General features: G+C 36.3%; 1 protein-coding gene across 3 annotated transcripts in view; it reads left to right on the top strand.

The window, feature by feature from the left end:
* The window catches only part of LOC122323046 (FERM domain-containing protein 5), a 91,182-nt gene that overhangs the window by 47,184 nt on the left and 27,054 nt on the right, over positions 1–16,944 (top strand). The window lies entirely within an intron of this gene.

Raw genomic sequence — 16,944 nt, forward strand, 5'->3', positions numbered from 1 at the left:
TCATTTGCTTGCGGTGCTTAGCGCAGTCAGTTTGATTCAAAGCCTTGAAGGCTTGTCTTTCACTGCTTGTCAAGCTGGCTCTCTCTTAACACCACTGGCAGTAAAGTGAACAGCAGTGCGCATGCTGCGTGTCTCGTGCGTGGGCCGTTTTGAATGAAATGTTTGTTTTATGCATTCATGGAGAGATAGCTGTTCTTTGTTGTGCGCTGTAATTTGTCTGTTGTGTATCAGTGACTCCCTAATAAACTAATATTGTATCTCGCAATACTACGAAGTTCATTAAATGCACCTGAAAAAAATAAGCAAGCAAATGAACAAATAATTTGATAATTAATGCATTTAAATAAATAAATAAATAAATAAATAAGACAAAATTGTAAACAAATAAAATGAGGAATAAAAATATAAATATTTTTAAATGTAAATAAATAAAGTATTAATGCACATAAATATAAAATGATTGGCTGAATGAATGAATGAATGAATGAATGAACAATCAACTGGGGGAATTATTCATGAGGGAATTGTCCTTTCTCTCAGGCCTGTCTATTCTAAATGCTTTCTTAAATTAGTTGTGGGGGTATCAGGGGCTAATGAAACATCTGTGTTATAAATAATTGAAAAAGCCCTTCCATCAGCGCTCAAGCACGCTGCTCAGCATCAGCGAGGACATGCTGTGTAATATCATCTGTTCTTCATGTTTAATGTAGGTAATGGAGTTATGGTAATCTGGTTAAGTTGCATTGCATGTTGCATCATTTGTGTTGTGTTTGCACCTGGCATGTATAAAGATGTATATGTTCGGTCTGAAATTTTGCAACACTGCCCCTGAAACTTTTATCATTAAACAATTGGATCAGGTTATATTTTCACGTTCATAGCATGCATTTTGATAAGAAAGGATGACTGAAACTGAAAATTTCTGACTCCTTAACACCTTAACACTATTGTGTGCAGTGTGTTTGCTCCTTAAATGTATTACCCAGCTGACTGTTATAGCAGGGCTAGTAGCAATTCGTAAAAGAATCATCCCGTCTTCTGTCTCCATAGAGAGTTCTTGGGCAGCTGTTGTCTGCGAGGGAAACGTGGGTCTTTGTCCCGCTCACTCTGCGATGCATTTGTTTGGGTCTTTGCTACGCCGTGACATTGTAAGCACTTTTTTGCTCAATGAAATGTGTAGCAAACGCCTCAGAACAGAATTCAGGCCACACAATAGAGCACACTGAAGCTTTGCATATTGACAATGTGTAATGTGGGGTGTCTGCTCACTGCAGATGCATCAGTGTGAGCTCACACTGTCAAACTCCTCAGCGATGAGACCTCAGGGTCACACATTTAGCATAATGTTAGACGATCATATTATTTATTTACCTCGTTTACAGTCACGAGTGAAAATGCTTCGATTTTTGCAGTGGTTTTACTAGTTTAAAGAATTTGGTTGAAAGGAAAAATTGGTATTTGTGTTATGTATTACTGTTTGATATATTTTGATAATTTATCATTTTGTCAAGAATTCAACTCAAAGGTTTATAGAAGCATTTATAAGATATATATATATATACATAACACAAACACATATGTTACATAAACAAAAAAAAGTATTTTGAGTTCTGCTCAACACGTTCAGTTAATATAAAGAAGTGATAGTAAACACTTTTGTTTAGCCTCAAGTCGATCCCTTACCTGACTGATTGCTTTGTTCTTCTGAACACAGAGGAAAATATTTTGAAGAATATGGGTAACAGACAAATGAATATCATGCCAGTCAATGGCTACCATCAACTGTTTGGTTTCCCACTATCTCCAAATATCTATTCTTATGTTAAGCAGAACAAATAAATTCATAAAGGTTTGAAAAAAAAGCTTGAGGGCGAGTAAATGATAACAGAATTTTTAACAGAGTTTGTTCTATTCCTTTAAATAATCGGTGCGCTGTATTAAAGTTTCCACAAAATATATCAACACATTTTAACACAAGAAATGAGACCAAACCGGCATATTCTAATGCTTTCTGAAAGATCATGTAATGAGTTCTAAACTATTATCATTATTATTATTATTATTATTTTATGTTACTAAGAGGCTAATGGAAGTGAGTTTGCATTTGCAAGCAGTGATCTGTTGAAACCACCTGAGCTTACGTAAACAATAGCTAAAGCACGGTACGATCATTAGCCGTCCCCCTCCCCACCCAGTTCAGCTGCTGCCCACTCACTGGAGAGAGACCCTCTTCTCCGGCCCTTTGACTGTGGCCTTTTATTTGTAATATATGCACAGACACCCACTGTGCCTAATTGTCCTGGTTCCATTCCAGCTCATATTTGCATAATTGCCACTCATAAGGAGCGGATAACGTGATAACCTCCATACTCGCCTTGTCACACCCAGCCTTTTTTTTGTTTCACTTTTCCCCTCTATCCTTTGTGCAGAGACCCGCTTTGCTGCGTTGTTATTGGCATCTTTCACACTGCGGTAACCAAGTTTATACTCTCGATTCAGTCTGTTAAAACTGTCAGTTGTGGCGGAGCTACTGAAAACACGCTGCAAATGTAACAGATGGTGAAAGGCAAGTCTCTTTCAATAAACCTGAGCAGTCGTATCCAAAAATAGAAGAGGTATTTCAAACACAGCAAAGAAGAGTTTTCCGACAAAGAGAAAATAGGCGCTCTAATGTGTGCTAATGGTTTCTTTCTAAATTGTCAAGCAGAATCGCCACACATCGTATGTTGAAGGTCACTCTCTCAGAAGAGAAAGATTTATATTGAGGGGCATTTTTCATCGCATATCAACATCACAATTAATCTCTGGATTCTGACTGGTCAAGTGTTTAGTGAGTATTTTTATATAATGACCACTAAACTGTATCTCTTGCTTGCTTCGTTTCCCTCCCAGAACTCTTTTATACAGTAAAATTATATCAAAAGATTTCATTCTTGTTATTATCACACAAAAAAGCTTTTTTCTTTTTTTGCAATAACAACCGGTTGATTGTATACTTATATAACTTTTTCCTAACATTTCTGTGCCAGTGTTTTTCTTTTCTTTTCTGCAGCAGCTCTCAATCTGATTGTAGATATGAGGTTATATCTCCACAGAATTTGCTTAAATCTATTCCATCTTTAGTGTGTTTTATTATGGAGAGAGGAAAAGATAATAGACTTAGCATGCACAACGACTGAGTTGGCGTAGTCATTATACCACAGGCTAACAAGACAACATCCAAAACCTCCTGAGGAGAATGTGCGCAGTGCATAACTGTTTGCCAACACACTAGAGTATACTTGGTGGTTGATAGGGTGTTTCTTGGTGGTTGTTAAAGGTGTTCTGGTTGCTAGGTAGTTTTCTTCAGCACTGTGGCGCAGTATGTAATATTGACAGCTATTGGTTAGAAGTGGTACTGCAGTTCAAATGAAACATTTTGGAGAGAGTTGTTTATCTCGCTTCCTCCTCCTCAGATTCGACAGTCGTGCAGGTTGCCAGATTAAGGACTCACAACGGGTACAAGCACAAAATAATGATAACGAAAAGCGACAAGCCTGCTTCAGTAGTTGATTTTTCATTGATCATTGATTTCAGAAGGATGCTGTATCATTAAAATTGTGTTAAATCTAAAAAACTTACAAAATGGCTTATTTAATTAAATAATAAGTTATCATTACAAAGCATTTTCGGTTGTCGGCCAATTACATCCATTTCGGTGCATCCCTAGTTTCTATGATATGGCTCTTTGACACCTTTTTTGGAATTTTAAACTATTGCATCATCAACCAAGTGAAGATTGTACATGTAACTTATACATTTGAGCTATCAGTCATGTCTGTGTACAAGTAGTTACTGAATATTAATGCATAGGATTGGGGAAAAAGTTTTGAAAAGTATCCCAGCCAACACTACTAATGAGGTTTGGACGGATGATGACATTAAATATTTATAATACTTTTCTGCATTTTTTCATCTTTTTGACAACAGACCTATAAAGATCAAGAAAGGAATTCTGCATTTTGACAGCTATGAAATTGTTTAGATCAGCTTTTACAAGAGATCCCAATTTTGTTAAAAGTCTTTATACAGACATTTTGGAGAAAGTGCTTTTATTGGATGGAAATGTTTTTTCTCTGATCTAGAGATCTAACTTTCCATAGATATATTGTGCTTTGTGGTGCCATTGTTGAAGAGCATGTTTTTTTGGTTAAATCTCACATGATAAGTAATGAAATGAATAATCAGATGAAATGCATAATCATCTTAGATTTTATCGTTTAAGTGTTTTGATTTGTTTTTATTTAAATATATGTCCCAAGAGTAGAAATGTGAGACATACACTATAAATTCATAGTTTTGTGAAATTATTCATGCAATTCGTGTTGCCCTGATGCAAGGAGCACAAACTTGATTAAGTTTCAATACAAATATAATCTTCAATTTCAAAAGTTCAAATGTTTGAGCTTTTATTCAGATTTTTGGGAAATCTGCAAACTTTTTGTCCACAAAAATGCCATTTATGGAACTGTAAATGTGTAAAAGTGTACATTACATTAAAGAACAGATTGCTTAAATGAGTACAGTGATGCTCACCAACATGTAGCTCACCAACAGGCTATACTTCTTCTTTTAGTTTTATTAATTGTGCTTTCCCAAATGGTTTAATGTTACATCCTAGTTAATAATTATTTGATTTTCATCAGTACACAAACCTTTACAGTTCTCCAATTGAGAAACCCAGTTGAAGAGAATGTTAGAATGATTTGATCGAACTTAACTACTGGCAGCATGTCTGAGAGATATATAGGATATATAGAAGAGAAGAAGAGAAGCAGACTGCATTATTACTTGTGTGTTTGCACATAGTGCCGTGCTGGTAAGTAAGGCCGGTCGATGAAGCCATCAGCCAGAGTTTGGTTTTCTCTGATAGACGTGCCCTTGGGTCCTTCCTGGATTGTGTTCTCAGGGACCCCTGACTCTCCCCTGTCATCCAGAGTTACTTAACGCAGTCTTAACATGTGGCCACCTCATCCAAAATAGAGTTGCCCTGAACCAAGGCCCAACGCAAAGCAAGGAAGTGATGATGGCGGCATTTGACAGAAATCATCAGCCAAGCGTAACAGACCCAAGAAATACCAAAAGTTGCAATTTTTGCACGTACAGTTCTAAAACGAGACATTCCATTAGAATATTTCATTGCCGATTTTACATTTCATTCTGACCGTTTCATTAAAGATGAGGTAATGCGCACTGCCTTTCGTTGAGTTTTCCTTCATGTAACATATTTCCGTAAATGCATATTTTACTTTATTTACAAATGCAGAAAAATTGCATTACAAAGGCACATTGCTTTCTAAAGAGGAAAGCAAGCAGAAAAACCTCTCTGTCACTTGTATAGCCGTCCTCTCTGAGGTCAGTGTGGCTGTTTCTTGCTGTTATTTTAGAGTGATGAAGATCTTTAAAGTCCATTTGCAAGTTTCCAGGATGATGGCTGACGAAACTTCAATATATTTTGTTTTGGTCAAACGGTCTGCCTGTTGGGCTCTGTGTGTGTGTGTGTTAGATCAATGCAGTGAGCGTGGGCAGTCCTAATGGGAGCTGTCGCTATGTGATGGATGAGAAGTCGTGTCACCAGTCTCTGTTGCCCGCTGTGGCTCAAGCAGGAGGCCCACTCTTCCTTCTGCATAATTAAGAGCTCTTGAGCAGCCATGGCTATTTTAATACCCTTGTTCCTGCTAAGCCAGAGCAAGCTATGATGTGCAGAATTTCAATATTCATTCATATGCAGTAGGTTGCAAAAAATGGAAATGCATCACTGTTGTAATCATTCATATTCAGACAGCAGGTACAAGCATCTTATGCAATTAACCAGGGGGTGCAAACCGGGTCTGCGATGAAAAGAAAATTTCAGGAATTACTGTTATTTGATTATATTACCATTAACATCCATATTCTCTTGAAAAAAACTAATAGTAGTAAAAACTAAAAGTATTAACTTAACATTTTTATCAACACATTTTTGTTAACAAATTTTATTCAGATTTTATATAACATATAATCATCTATTTTTTAATTGACCATATTTTATGTTAAATATTCTAATGTATATTTCCAGTTTATTATATCACACACAGTATTTTTTTCAGTCATTTTTGGTATCTTAGATTATAATAGGTTATATTTAATTTTATTTATTTATAAAAAAATATTTCCATAGTATTTCTTTTACTTCATTCCTCAAAATTCTTCAAAATGAATAGAACTGGGTTCGAAATGACATGAGGATCAGTGTAATTGATGACAAAATTTTGGGTGTGCTGTTGCTTTAAAGCTAATCTAAAAAACACTAATAAAAAGTATAGTTTTAGCATTAACAATACACAGTTTTATTTTTTCAAAAGTAGGACTCTGGCTAGGGTCTATTATCATATTCGTGGACCTTTTAGCAGCAAAAAAAAAAAATTAAATCCCCTCAATAAACACTGCCTCGTGTTTCTGATAGTTGACTCATTTTAACAGTTGACTCATCCTGTGAGGAAATGCAGGAAATGTCTTCTATCTAGTATACATCTACACTTCTTATCCTTACAAATGCACAATAAGGAGCTCTCCTTCCCACGCATTATAACCTTCCCAAAGCTTCATAACACCCACTGAAACATTCTCATTTACTTGCCACTCTCAAGCAAAATACTATAGCCCAGAATTGAAAAAGAGTGTGTGTTGTCAAATGACTTAACAAACTCAGTGAACGTAAAGCCTTTTGACTTTGAAAAAGGAGGAATGTCTTTTAAGAAATGAAACGTGAACTGCCACGATAACATAAGTTGAGTCTTTGCATACTTAGTATTATACATGTGAGATGATTTGCGTAAAGATACTATAACTTTCTAAAACCTGACATATACAGGCTGAGGTTTGATATGTGAGAAACTAAATGCATGTGTTAACTAAAAGACGTCATCCATAAATGTATTTAAGTGCCTTTTATAAATGTCTAACAAAGGTCTTGCGCAGTGTGCGGTAAGGTTACTGTTTATGCTAGCGAAGAAAAAGTGCAGTGAGCTCCGTGTCCATCTGTGGAGCCGACAGCAGTGTTTCTGAAGTGAGTGGGCAGGACTTGTGTGATTTCTCTGTGCTCTGACTGAAGTCACTCCCACTCAGCAGGAGCCCCTCAGCTCTTGTGCTTTCCTTTATGTTAATGAGCAGTCAGGTCAGTGGGAGGGAACAGACAGAAAGGGCCCATTACCTTTAGTATGTCGCTGTGGGAGCGCTGCTAGGTGTCACCTGGACATGTCGTGTGGTGTGTCTTTGAAAGATGTCGTGGGGGATATCGACTGCCTGTGGTTGAAGGCTGATGTTGTTGCTGACGTGGCATTGGGTTTTCATTCTCCGGCCTTAAACTGAGGGTGATAACCTCTTATTGATCTTTTTTAAGTGTTCTATGAATCTGCCAGGCGTCAAGGCCTTTGTCTGCTGTCTGGATGTGCAGTAAGTGTTCTTCGCTGAACGCTGTGATAAGTTTACTCCTCTTCTCCTCATCAAGGCCAAATGCACACACACGCAATGCATTAATATTCAGAGTTTAATATGAGTTAAGCTTATTTAATATAATTTCTGGCGTAATGTTAATTGCCATACTGTAATTTTGATGCATCCTTGGCTTTCTAACGAAATTAGAATGATTAATTAATTTGTGTCCACATTTTACTAATTCTTAAATTCATTTTAGTTGAATCATTGCCACGTTTGCTACCTTAATTGAACCCGCTGTGAAATCAATGCATGGGAAAATCTCATGATTCCTAGTGAAATTATTTGATTTGCCTCCAAAGGTTTGCCAAGCATTGGCTAATGTGAGGCCACGTCTTTCCCAGTCTCAATTTAGTTAAATAGTGGCCGTGATTTGTCCTGTGTGGGGTTTTGTATTATTCTTTAAAAAGATTAACTGTGATTAACCAAAAATATTGTTGCATAATATATGTGTGCTCCATGTATATTTATTGTGTATACACACACATACAGTATATATTTTGAAAATATTTACGTCTCAATTTATATTCATATAATTTATAATATATATTATATTAATATCATGTAAATTCACATTTAAGATATATAATAAACATTCACCGTACGCATACATTTTATTTAATTGTTAAACAGCACTATTAAAAAAAAAAAAAAAAAAGGTGAAAATTGAGGTTACGCTGAAACACTTTTTTGACCATTTTTGAAGAAATCTGAATCTGTACAGCTGTCCTTGACAAGTTTGTTTCTATGGTAACAAAGTTGCGAAATCAGATGTAACTTTACCCACAAAAGGTTTGTAAGCGACTTCTTTCCACCAGAAGCATCCAGAGCATCGCTTCAGGACCGCAGCGAACCTAGAACTTGACACTGACACAACCTAAGTGATACTTCAACCTTATTCAGGATGATTCATGAAGGGGTGTAAAATACCACAGTGATGCTGTACTATAACCCTGCCATTGTGTTTCCCAGCCCTAGGGGAGATCACTTACCACTGGTGAATTCAGCCATAAAAATGCAGAGAGCTATTTGGCCCCTGAGACTGGCTCCCTGCGCAGGCAGGCGTAAGAGGAGTAGTACTGTGCAGCGTGTCAGAGCTTTAATGGAGGCCCCAGGGATCCACAATCTAGTCCATAAATGATTCACAGAGTCATGGAAAGCAGGCTTTCATAGACCTTAATGCCATTTCACTGGACATGTCTACTGAAATCTGTCTCTGATAAAGGCGAAGTACATCATATCTGGATTTTGAAGAAATGTCTTCTCTCTGCTCACAAGAATGAGCAAGAGAAAACCTGAAATGTTCTTTGAACTGTTGTTGAAGCCTTATGATTGTAAATACAGTAATATTGTGAAATGATATTCAAAATTGTAATTGTTAATTTTGATAAACTCTAAAATGTTCATATATTTACTTTTTTTCTGCAGCTTTTACAGGAGAGTTGGATGTTAAATAAATCTGGACCTTTGGTTGATCAAAAAACCTGGATAAAATATCACAGTTTCCGCAAAAATATTAAGCAGCACAACTGCTGGTATATAATATAACTCAACTCTAATTTCTGAGCATCAAATTAGCACGTTAAAATGGTTGCTCAAGGACTATGTCACATAAAAAACTAGATTAATGACTGCTAACATTTTTTAGCTTGGCTGTCACAGAAACAGATTAATAGTTTAATAAACAACAGTTTAATATTTATTCAAATAGAAACGTTGTTAATATTTAAAAGGTTTTTAAAATGTCTTGTTTAGGATTGGAGGTATTGCTCGTTTTATAATTACATCATACATTATGAATCAGAAACACCAGTTATTAACAGTATGATTATATCATGTGATTAAACACGTGACATGATTACTCCTTTAAGCTGACGATCAGTCCTGGTTTCCTCTCTGTTGTTATGTCTGTATCTCAAAATCTCTTTTCTTGTGTTTTCTTTTAGGGCAAATTCGCCCTCTTTCCCCTCCTTGCCTCTCGCGCCGCCCCACTGTGTTTTGATGGCCCAGTTTGGGTATGCTGCTTTCTTTCACACCATGACAGTGGGAATCCACCCCACTGCTTTTGGGAGTTGTAGCACTGAGCAAAGCACTTTGTGAAATGAGAGTCCTCTGTCAATGCAGTTTAGTGACTCAGTATTACAACTTAGGCTGATACGCGGGGCAAGTTTTTCAAAAATTCTGCTGGGCCGCTTTTTTTTTTACAGTGTTGCATGGGTAATTCCCCATTGGAAATAACAATGGATTTAGATCTGTGGTGGACCTGTTGATGGCAACATTGCCCAAAGCTGACAATTGCTCAAAGTTTAGTATATCAGCCTTAGGAACCTGGAATAGCTTTCATTATCTGACGCAGCATTCAGATAAACAGTGACTACAAATAAAATGTTAAAACGGTCTTAGTTTCAAGTCAACTAGACTGCCCTATATTCCTTATGTTTGTGTCTAGTTTGATATGGAGCTGTGAGGAAGTGGTCTATGGTCTGATTAGCCCTGAATGGTGCTGTGCTCGGGGCCGTGTGGACCCTCGGGTGTATGCAGATGGTCGTCTGGCTGTCTATCATAGGATCAGTGCACTTGAGAAACTGGAGTGTTGCATATCGGCAATTGGAGATCTCACCGGGGTTGTGGCTTTTTCTCTCAGCTGCCCTGCTCTTTCTGAGCTCTAATGAAAGCCGCATCTCTCCTCAGAAGCCCATATTGCATTAGTGTGTTGCAGGAACTGCAGTCTATAGAGGTTTCGTGTTTATTGTTTTTCAGCGGTTTGTTATTGGCACTATAATGTGAGACTGAGGAGGTGTTCTCTTGTTTTAGGTCTCATTTTTTTGTACCTGCCTTTGCTAAGTTATAACATTCCTGTTTGGTTCACCGTCTTTTTTTCTTTTATAAACTGTGGCATTGTAAAATATTGTAAAAATGTAAGCCAGAGCTTCTTTTACTTTAAATATAATTTGAAATTTAGCTGTAACTAATTTTCTGCTTAAATTGAGCTTGTGATATCATTCCTTTTAAAATACAGTTTTAATATTTAATTAGGGGTTGACCTGTACAGATTATGAAGGAATTATGAATGTTCTAAACTCATATATATGTCTGACGCTTAACTTTTAATTAAATTTTGTTAACCTTTTATAAAATGTTAAGTGTCCAAACATCTTTGGGGCCACAGTACACAAGCAAACACATACTTTAAAAAATAAAGCCTCTTTATTGCCATCTGTGGTTCTTTTAAAGAACCTTTATCGTGGCACTAAAGTTTTTTTAAAGTGGAAAATTGATCTTCAAAATGAATGACCTTCACACTAAGCAAAAGGTTTTTTTATTAACAGTTTTTTTGGGGAAGCCAAAGCAGTTATTTTATGAAATTGCTGCGAATTGGAACCTTAACCTACTTTGGAACCCTATTTTTTATGAGTATCAGTTATCTACTATCTGAGGTTTTATACCTTGACCCAATGTTTTAATAGACTGGGGCGACTGCTTAAATTGCAAGGAACCCTTAACCTTGATCAACAGAATTACAGAGAGAAGGGGGGGATAAATCACTGGTAATATATTTAGTTTAAAATGCCTAATCTGAAGCTTTAATTTACCATTGTTTTGCTAAGCTAGTGCCCCCGAGACCATACATGCTATGCTAACGGCCTGATAAATGTGCTGACTGCTTAACTCTGTATTTATCAACAAATAATGACTTTTCATGCTCTGTACCTTTTTAGTAAGTGACTAACTCTGACAAGATTTAAGCTTTTTCCATTCTTTTTTACTATAAAAACTATCCTTTAGTATCTGCTCATTAAAACTGAGGTAACAATTTACACTCAGTTTGTACATGTATATTCCTTGATTTAAATAAAGACTACCTAAATATAACAGCTATGACACGTAAAAAAATAAACTATATTTGACATTTGTCAATACGTTACACATCTAATTACTTTTTTTAAGAGTGAGTAATATGTTTGACATTTAAATGAGTTATCACAGTGTGTAACTGAACACAGGCCTATCCCTTTATTTAGAAATACACGAAACTACACTTTCTGATCCAGACCTATACAAAGCATGCCAGGAGCTAAAATTCTTATAGAATTTAGGTAAAGTAGAATTTTACAAACGTAAGATTGGACATGATTAAATTTAAGCAGAAACAGAATGTTTAGCAATTGTATTTTAAATTTAGCAAGCAGCAAACCTTTCGTTCTTTCTTTTTTTCCTTTTTCTCAGTTCATTAATTTATCTGTTATACCTTCTGGTTGTTGCTCAAGGCTGTGGAACTGGAAATTATAGTTCAGTCTGCTACATTACCCACTGCCATCATTCAAACCCCAGCGGCCAATCTTCTAATGAAACTCCAAACAAAAACCCACTGGCCTGCAGCCACATCAGCGTTTCTCAGCGATTCATACGCATAAGCATACAATCTTTTTAGCAGCTTTTATATTGTGCCACCATGCAATAAAACAACATTTTATTCTTCAAAGATCAACTGAAAGATTACTGTAATCTGGAGTGATTACAGGTGATATTTCTTCTTTTTAATTTTTACTTTTTACCTTTCCTGAAAGTTGCACTGAGCTGGACCGTTCTTGCTAATGATGTGAAGTACGGTATGTGGAGGGCTAAAAATGATTATGGCTGTCAGTAAAGAGAAAGTTTTATGGTGTTATGATTATAAAGGAAATGCCGATGTGCACTAACATTGTTTGCTCACTAATGGTTCTCTAAAGATGAGTCTCTTCAGATCTAAGATTTATCACAGAGTTAATGGAATTAAACCTACAGGAACAGCAGGAACCTTTGTGGATGTTTGGTCCGTCACTCCCAACAGAGTTAAGATACGATATCAGGTTTAATCAGCAACATTTTCCTGTTCCCCTTTATTAAGATTTATTTCCTCAGTCTCATGATACCACATATCCTGCAATTACAGAGAGTTTAGGAAACAGCTAGTGGACACTGGGGACAGAGAAAAGGTTTATGAAGACACACTGATGAAGAAATAATCTTGTAGTAGCATAAACAATACACTCAAACACTAACACACTAACGTTTAAAAGTTTACGATCAGCAGATGCATTAAAATAACTGTAAAGACAATTATAATGTTATAAAAGTTTTGAATAAATGGTGTTCTTTTCTATTCATCAAAGGATTTTTCATTTGTTTTCATTTGAAAAACTTCACTGTCTTAGTGAGATTGAGACACCATTTGAGATTGGTTTTCAATGAAAGTTGGCATATGTATCAGTACAGTGATGATCAATGCAATATGAGTCAATACAGTATTGATTTTCATATGCCAATATTATAATTCATATTTCTGAACTTGAAAGGTGATTTAAAATGTTTATTTTCAAATGTAGTTTCCTCACTATGTTCTGTCATGAATTACTCATGCTCATGTCGTTCCAAACCCATAAGACCTTCGGAACACAAATAAAGATATTTTTGAGGAAATCAGAGAGCCTCTGACCCTCTGTAGACTGCAACACAACTGAAATGAATCCAGAAACGTAGTTTCGTGCAAAGAAAAAATTTGCATAATTTACTCAACCATTCGTACATCTTCCGCCATTTTAGAGAGTGGTACAGCGTATTGGTGTGAACAAGTGTTTCTCAATGAAAAGTATTCTCCTAGTGTCGAAAAACAAAAAATCTTAATTTGTTTTCCGATGAACAAAGGTCTTATGGGTTTGGAACAACATGAGGGTGAGTAATTAATGACAGCATTTTCATTTATAAAGGAACTATCCCTTTAAGGCAATTATCAGTTAAGGCTGTTTAATTTTCCAATAAAAGGTAAGTTCTTACCTGATTTGTTTCTTTTAATTACCCTTGAGCAGATTTTGACTCTTCAAATAGTTTTGGACTCTTATGTCGCCTGCCAAACTGAGTAACCATAACCAAATTACTGCTTTTAAATCACATTTCAATTCCAGATGGTCCTGCACCATCTGAGCAACTGCCATTGAAATAAAACGGAATGCTTGAATTAAATTTTCAATTAAAAACGCTTTGAATGCTTTTAGTTGTTATGCGGTCTACACTTATGGCTAACATAAAATGGCCTCCCTCTTTTGTCTTTTGTAAGGGTTAAGGTGTGATGTTTCATTGACAAAAAAGCACTGTTATTTCCCATACAGTCTTCTCATTAACCAAGATAAATGAATTTGCCTTTGTGTTATCTCTGGCTAAGTGGCTGCATACACATTCAGCCTCATGAACAATGAGTGTTGTCCAGCCATCTCCGTTAGATGATGAATGAGGTCCACAAATCTTTGTGTTCTGCTCTCTCCTCCGTGTAAAAACATGGGCTGGGATGGTGTGTGTTTGAGTGTGCTGTTATTTGTGCGCTGGGTAAATGGAAATTTCTCAAAGCGTTTCTATTGGCTAAATTGGGAGGCAGTGTAGGTGAAAAGGAGAACATAAATCTCTCATAACAATTGATGAGTAATGCTCAGTCATAGTCGCCATAGCTTTACTGTAAGTATTCAGTTTGAAAGAAGCGTGTATGTGCGTTATGGGCTTGAGTGTCTTTGCCTGTTTTAGCCCTAGTCTTGTAAGCAGGCATGCCATAATGGATTATAGGCCTTCAGTTGGGAACTTGCTTAGAAGTGACAGGGGTTAGCACGCTCCCATAATCCTTTGGGCCTTTGTCTGACTGCTGACAAGTAACTCACCCTGAGCTGTGTGAACGTTACTGTCCACAGTAATACATAAATATATATACATATATTTACCCTTTTGTCTGGCCTTTGCCACTTCACCACCTAACGCTGTGATAAACCTTTCGCAAGACCTGCTGCCGTTAGTTACTCTCGCTATGTCTGACAAACCATGCTTCTCTCACACCACACATTATGTTTTCACACAGTGAAAAATACATATAAGAGAAAAAAGAAAACGGATAACAGTCAGGATACTTTAGGTATGAAACAAACTGTCAAAGAATACATTTTGTGCTTCTTAAATGCGCTGTGACAGATCACTGTATGGCACATGAACCGATAACCTTGACTAATTGTAGCATGAAATAAACATGAATGACTATCGGAAAGTATCTAGTCTCAACTGCGTAAGGATTTCAATACACACTACTTTTCAAATTTACGTCCACTTACTTTAACCTATACTCTCATGTTTCCTATACACTCTAAAAAGGTACATTAATAATAATAATAATAACTGTAATTGGATTTCTTAAATATAATAAATGTTATATAGTAGTAGTAGTAGTAGTAGTAGTAACATTATAGCTTTTTATACATATTTTTTATATTTTCATATTTATTATAAAGTCTAAGAATTAGAATTGTTATTATTATTTTTTTTTATGGAGCAAAGGTTCATCTTATCTGCTTGCTGAGATTTGTACATCTCAGCATTTCTGCGGGGGTGGTCTGACCTGTTCGCAAATAGGGGCACCTCTTTCTCCTGTTTTGTCCCCTTTGGCATTCTTGTTGAGTTCCAGCAGTCCTGCGTGAAGACTGTGTGTTATACAGCTATCCAGCCGTCTCTAGACACCCACAGAATGTTCTATTTGGCATCAGCCAGACGCATGCGCTCATGGTCCACTGCCCTCCATCTGCTCATTTACCCGAAATAGAACCATAAAAGTTTTCTACTGAAAGATTTTCATAATTGTTACACACAGAACTTCAGATGAGAACTGGATTGTGCCTTTTGACAATTTTTGTGAGGAATACGACATCAGGCTCCATATCTGTATATGTATGTCTATGTATATAAGTGTGTGTGTGTGTGTGCGTAAGACACTCTTAAGTGCTGGTTTGTCTCACAGTGCACACAGCCAGATGGTCACTCCACTCAGGCATCACTACTGAATGACCCTTCCCATGGCTGTTGCTCCTTTTAAAACACTAAAAATTATTTCCAAGAGTAAACAACCCAGCTTGAGTCTTTTCTGCCCTTCTCTTTGCCCTACATTAGTAAGTTCAGATGCTTTATTATGTCAGAAATGGCTCCTCCATTTAAGAACTAGAAATGGCTTTCAAAGCTGTTTGCGCTGATGAAAATGCTGTATTTTGTGTTTGACCTTTATATTTTTCTCTTTTTCATACTCCACATAAGGGCTTGATTTTTTTTTTAACTGAACTGCTCGCTGACCTCATTATGTGAGCATCATTAAAGGCTTTCCAGAGGTTTTGTGATTGAGAGGTACATCACACAGCCTTCTTCTGGAGAAGCTGTAGAGTGACCTCCTTGCTGAAAAAAAAAATTCCAATAAGATCTATTGGTTTTAACAAGCCACCAATACAAGGTGGCAAATTACCAGACCACATGATCCATTACAGTTTCTATTAAAACCTATGCAATTCCCATTAAGCCAAATAAAACCATTACAATTTTTGTAATGGTGTCTATTGTTTTTTTTTCTTCCAGTTTTTGAAATTATGAATGTGAGGCTGTGTAGGATACAGTTTTTAGGATGGCCTGTGCCATCTTGAATCGTGGTCTAGGTCTAAAATCATGTAATTTTTACAACTTTTTTGTGTCTACTGAAAGTTATTTTGGGAAAGATGTTTTGTCAGATGAATAATGCATTGAATGCACCATACTTCTATTCCTCACAACTTTGTTTTCATCCCTGTCAGAAATTAAATACGGTGCTCCCCTGACTAAGCCTACTTACTGTGCTTACAGTATGTACAGATTCTCATCCATCTAAATAAATGTATTATTTTAAAGAAATAATTCACCCCAAAATGAAAATTCTGTCATTAATTACTCACCCTCATGTTGTTCCAAACCTGTAAGACCTTAGCTCATCTTCAGAGCACAAATGAAAATATTTTTGATGAAATCCGAGAGCTTTATGACCCTCCATAGACAGCAACACAACTACCACGTTCAAGGTCCAAAAACAAAGTAAGGTTATTAAACCAATTTTAACTACTAAAAGAGCAACCTGAGATGCCAAAGTAATTCAAATTTGACTTTGATTACAAAGTAGTTTAATTCCTTTGTTTCTCATTGATCAGCTTGATACCTTTGATTGTGTACACATACTGTCCCAAGCTCCATGTAACAAAATGAGTTATCTTGTCTTGCCATGTCTAAATCTAGAATCTCTCATGCCTGAAGGCTTACTAATGAAGGTGAATTATTTTATCGCATATAATTACAGAAGAAAATACTCCAAAAGCGAACGATATTGTGATATTGTTAGTTTGCGGAAAAATGGATTCTGAATGCAAATGAGTGGCGTGTTAGAGGTGGGTTGAGAAAGAAAAAGTGACTTCAGGTTTATAGAATCTTTTTCCTTTCCCGCCACTCATTTTCTCTGGATGTGAAGAGTTGAACTGTTGTGGAGTAGTTTTTAGACTACCAAATGACCTATTAACTGTAACAAAATAATGATGAAATAGTACTGTATATTGAGACCATTTGATCTCACATGCAAAA

Source organism: Puntigrus tetrazona, chromosome 18 (genome assembly GCF_018831695.1).
Source record: "Puntigrus tetrazona isolate hp1 chromosome 18, ASM1883169v1, whole genome shotgun sequence".
Lineage (NCBI taxonomy): Eukaryota > Metazoa > Chordata > Actinopteri > Cypriniformes > Cyprinidae > Puntigrus > Puntigrus tetrazona.